The following is a 6,000-nucleotide window of genomic DNA, read 5'->3' on the forward strand; positions in this document are numbered from 1 at the left end:
GATTTCTAGCTATCCCCACTCTCACCCTTTTCAGTTGTGATCCCTCAAGGCTTTGTCTTTGCTACCTCCTCTTTTTCAACCTATCCACTATCTCCTGAGGAGACATTATGACCTAATGTGTGTTGTAGTGCCATCTGTATGCATACAATACCCAAAATTAACCTCTCAGTTTCTACATTCTGACTCATTCTTCAGACATGGGTATTTAGGTGCCATACAGCCATCCAATACTGCATAGTCTCTCATATGATTGATTGATTGATTGATATTAATTTCCTCTAGAACTGATGTCACAATTGTGATGGAGAAACACATCTGCCAATCTGTAAAGCAGGGCCAATGTCATTAAGATCAAAATCTTGACTAAGTCAAGGCACGAAAAATATTTGACTGGTGGAAGAATGCTGGTGGGCACAAACGCTGAATTTTCATGCACAGAGTTTTCCCTTCCAAAACCAATGGCTTCAGCAGGTCCTTGTCCAATATCTATCCAACTGTGAGTAGATGTTGCCTGATGCAGCCAGCAACATTACCGTTATGGAGGAAGTTGACCTCAATTTCACATACTAAGGGGCATATTTATACTCTGTTTGCACTGAATTAGCATATTTTTTTTTAATTCAGCACAAACACTACGCCATATTTATATTTTGATACTAGACATATCTAACGTCAAAATATTGCTGTTCAGGTTATTTTTTGAATGTGTGAAACCTCCTTCTGTCAATGAGATGCAAGGTAGGCATTCCCGTCCAAAAAGCTACTCTAACCCCCTGACGCCATATTTAACCACCTGGGCAAAAAAGACGCATGGGCGGGAGGCAGATCCAAAAAATGACGTTAACTCTGATTTGTGTCGAAAGTTAGTGCCTGGGTCAGGGCAGGCATTAAAATGAGGCAAACTCATCTCTACTAAAGGAAAACACACAGAAGCAGCATTACCAACCCACAAGAGAAGATGGTGGTGATACTCATCCAGCTTGCGAGACAATGCAGAGGACACCAACCACTACAGCAATCACTATCACCACAATGCGACTCACAAATGCAACGCAGAAGGCAGGAGAGGCTCTTCAGAACCAGGACAACCCTCTTTGGCCTCAGGGACCAGGACATCGTAAGGACCTACAGACTGAATCGGAAAGCCACACTGCACCTGCTGTACCACATTGAGCCACTAATCACAGCCAGCCTGCAGACCCCACTCAACATACCACCTGTGACAAAGCTGTAAGCTGTCCTGCACATGCTGGCAAGTGGCTCATTCCAAACAACGGGTGCCCTGGTTGCTGGTGTCTCACATCCATCATTCTCTGCATTCCTGCCAAAGCTGTTAGATGCTATAATCTCCCTGACTCCCCACCACATCAGCTTCCCCAACACCCAGCAAAAGCAGCAGGAAACAAAACAGGGGTTCTACCAAATCCATGGCTTCCCGCATGTGCTCGGTGCAACTGACTGCACCCATGTCTGGCTCATATCACCTGCAGCAACAGAGCACCAATACCGGAATTGCAAGCACGCGCATTCCAATAATGTGCAGGCCATAGTGGACCACAAGGGACTATTCCTAAACATTTTGGCCAAGTATCGTGGGAGTGTCCATGACGCCTTCATATTCCAGCACAGCAGGATCAATGAACAATTCCAGGATGGACAATATGGAAATGACCTACTTGTGGGTAAGTCAACAAACCTAGCAATATACACACGACACACCAACCCTGTAGGACACACAAGACATACACCACTACATTAACAAATGGCCAGGGTAACACAGATGTGCAGGTAACAACACATATGTACCATGCTGTGGTACAGCACTATCAGTGCACAACACATATACATACACCATTATGTATGTAACACATCCACTACTTGAGAGGCAGACCACGTGAAGGACAGGTGCAGAAATGTGCCCTTTGCTAACAGAACTACACAGACCACTGCAAGTGCCCAGACATTTCCTACTATGTAAACTTCACACACAGTATACCAAACAAAGAATTCCATAGCCATGTCAATGGCATACATTATGTTCATGTTATGTAAGTCTCATATAGGCACAGATCCCTCAAATCATGCCGTGAAAGTCACTGCCAGAACAAACATCAAATGCCAGACAACTGCTGCCTATACCAACTACATCTCATCAACACATACCTGACTTACCTGTAGTGTACATAGACATCTGCCTGATGAATTGCCTCACACATAGGAATACAAGATCAATGCCATCACATACCATGTGCCAGATGTGTGATAAGGGGCACCACACCTACTTTTGTGCCACCTCACATGCCCCAGTTACTGACTGTGAGAAAACAGGGCTGATTGCAGAGGCCCCATAACTTTTTGCCCCCATTTTCCACTTTTTGCTGGTGTTTTCCTGACTTTAAAGGTGCCCTGGGTACTGCTAACCAGTCCCAGGGCCTGTGCTCTGTGTAAAATGGATATGCAAATTAGGCTAATTATAATTGGCTAAGTTAACCTACCTATAAGTCCCTAGTATATGGTAGGGCATGTAGGTTTAGGGACCACAGCATAGGTGGTGCACACCTAGGTGCATTGCTGAGGTGCCCAGTGTCATTTTAAAAGTAAGCCTGCCTTGCTGGCTGCTTTTAAATTAAAGTTATATGCAAATTCGACATTGGAATTAAAGGTACTTCCAAAGTCTTAAACTACCTTATTTTTACATATAAGTCACCCCTAAGGTGTGCCCTATGTGCCCCTAGGGCTGGGTGCCATGTAACTATAAGCAGGGACCTTATAAAAATAGATTTATAAGCCCTGGTGAGGTAAAAACAGCCAAATTCGTTTTTCCCTCATTGAAGTAAATGAACTTCATAGGCTAGAATGGGCAGACTTTATTTTAAATTTTAAAGTCTCCTTAAATGTTACATACCAAGAATTTGGTATCAAATTGATTGTTGTAATAAATCCCACAACTTCCAGTTGTTGGATTTAATATAACTTGTCCAGGCAAAAAGTTTAGACTTTACCTAAAAAGTTGCCAATTTCAGCTCTGCATTGTTTTTGCTGCTGTGCTCTGATTGGCCAGCCTGCAGCAGCTTCTGCCAGGCTGCCTTGATTAGGTGTGAAGTGGCCTGTCTTCACACAAAGGAATGTGCTTGGGGGAGAGAATCTCCCCTCAGCAGATGGTGAGGCAGGAAGGGGGAGGGCTGCCAAACTGGTCTTCAAAGGCAGAGAAGGACATTAGCAGCACCCAGCAACACCCCCACATCCTGCAACCCCAGACAATTAGGTGCCCCCTTGATTAGATTAGGAGAGGGCAGGAGAGGGGTGTGTTTATGATTTTTAGCCACACCAGTGGGTGGGCTCAGCCAGATGTAACCTCCAAAAATCAGATTCATCCATGTTGGATTTTTAGAGACTGTTGCCTTCTGGGATGGATTTTTGCCACACTTCCCAGGAAGTGGTCATCACAGGGGGACGACCCTGTCCCTGATTGGAGAACCAGGGCCCCCCTGCTTTTCACCCAGGAGCAAGGATAAAACTGGCAGACCTGCACCCACACCTCAGATCCCCTCCAGAATTCAACAAGAAAGGAACTAAAGAAGAAGAAGGACTGCCCTGCTGGACCCCTGGCCTGCACCTGGACCCTGCACTCAGAAGGACTGCACCAGCTGCACACTTGGGCTTCACCACAAGAAGGACTTTGCCTGGCTTCAACTGGTTCAAGGAGGGACTCCCTGTTTGCTACAGGTGAAAAATTGCTAAACCAGAGACCCCTGCACCAACTCCTGAAGAAAGCGACCAGCTGACCACCGTCCAGTGGCCAAAAAGGAGTTTGCGCCAGGTGCATTCTGGGAGTTGAAGTCCGCACCCCCCAAGGACCATCACAGAACTTCTGGACCCTTGGGGTGAGCTGTGGACCCCAAAAGAACCTTAAAAGAACATCTGGGTGAAGCCCCAGAAGTTTGGAAAAGATTTGAGAATTTTTGGAAAAAAGCTCCAGAGAGGGACCGACCCGCCGCGGAAATTGTAGCCGGCTTGCCTCAACCGCGACCCGGCCTGACTTCGTGGTTCGTCCCGGTAAAGAAAAACATCCAAAAAAGAGACTAAGTCCGAACGTAAAAAGTTGACCGGGACCTCCCAGCCATCGTATCCGAGAAGGGCTCCATGGACGTCGGATCAAGATCCAGGTTTACCCCGGTCGAAGGATTTTCATCTCGAAAAAACGACTAAGTCCAAAGGTAAAAGTCTCCACCGAGGAAACCCACATCGCGTATCCGGACAAGGGCTCCAGGAGGTCGGATTCAACTGGCAGGTTCGTCCCGGTGAAGAAAAACTTCAAAATAAAGACTAAGTCAGAAGGTAACTTTTTAACCGAGGCCTCCCGCGACCTGTAGCCGAGCAGGGCTCCATCGCGGTCGGCCTGAAAGTTTGACTTTGCCCCGGTCGAGGTGCAACCAGATGACCCGATTGGCGCTTTTTGTTTCTAAGCGCTAGAAAAGTAATAATTCTTTAAAAATTCATGTCTCCGGCTCCCCTGAACTGATTTTAATCGTTTTTGTGTCATTTTAAAGATAAAAATATAAACTATTTTTATAAATTGGTTTTGGATTTTTAAACTGTTTCCTGTGTTTTATTTAATTACTGTTTTGTGATATTTGAATGCTTTACACTTTGTCTCCTAAGTTAAGCCTTGACGCTCGTTGCCAAGCTACCAAGGGTTGAGCTGGGATTAATTTACTGAGACCTAACTGTACCTATGTGGAGGTTAGTGGCTTGTTGCTAGGTGTAGGTACCTACCTGCCCTACCAATAACCCATTTTCCAACACTGACCCACAACACCATCATGTCTATACTATAAACAATAAATGGACCACCATGGGGCAGAGTCACTGTCACACGGTGCAGATCATGGATGCCACAGTGGGACCCTGTAGGATAATACAGGACATCACTGACCACACATGCACTGTGCCAAGGGACACATTTGCTTAGTAGCTGAGCTCCATCTGATAGCCTGCACTATGCATGTGTTGACAGCATAAATGCTGAATCATGTGTTGGATGATAGGAGAGACACTGGTAGTTAATGTTAATCATCATGAAACAATGGGATACACACCCCGGACACCTGATGGCTGCCACACACATTAGCTGCCACTCTGGATCACCAAGGAAACTATCTAAAAGCCCACAGTGCCATTGTCATGGCCTGCACTGTATGAACAACTTGGCAGATGACCACTTTTTAATGACTTGAAGCCACATTGTAAATCGCCCACCCTCCCATGCAGTATGTAGCATGGAGGGGGTGTGCAATGTGTGTTGCTACAGGTCTGTCACCATAAGATACATAGCATGATGATGGTGAGTCAGATGTAGGTCTCACCTAAAACCTGAGGCCGTGCCAACATCGAACACCACCCCAGGGGTGCCATTTGCAGGTTGCAATAAGGAAGTAGACTGTGCTTTGAACTCATATAATTGTGTCACCAATACATGCTGCATACGGCTGCATGCACAAAAAGAGCCAATTGTCCATCAAAACAGCATATGTATAGGGTGGTGTCCCCTCCTGCACAGATACATCCACCTCCACAGGGCAGCTAGCCAAGTACCCTAGTGCAAGGTTGGTAGTGTAGGTTCACAGCTGCATATGAGCAACTGGCGCAGGGGAATACAAAGGGTTGCCGAGTAACATGTCACACTTGAGGCATTCTTGCATAGTCAAAATGCTGCAGGACAGGGCTACCAATTTTGGAGACGTTTTGTGCATTGTCAATTACCCATTTCAATGGGCCTAAGTGTCAAACATCATTTGCAATGACACATGTCAAAATGGATGGGATGTCCATGCTTTATAGTGCTACCATGTTGCCACCACATCTGACCCCATTGTGTTGTGAGGATGTGTCATGTCCCCTCTAGTGATAGCACACTGATACAAAGGTGTACTACACAACGCATGGTATATACATACTGACCATCAGTTAGGAAACTAAATCATACGTCCCAGGTCGCTG

Source organism: Pleurodeles waltl, chromosome 2_2 (genome assembly GCF_031143425.1).
Source record: "Pleurodeles waltl isolate 20211129_DDA chromosome 2_2, aPleWal1.hap1.20221129, whole genome shotgun sequence".
NCBI classification, from domain to species: domain Eukaryota; kingdom Metazoa; phylum Chordata; class Amphibia; order Caudata; family Salamandridae; genus Pleurodeles; species Pleurodeles waltl.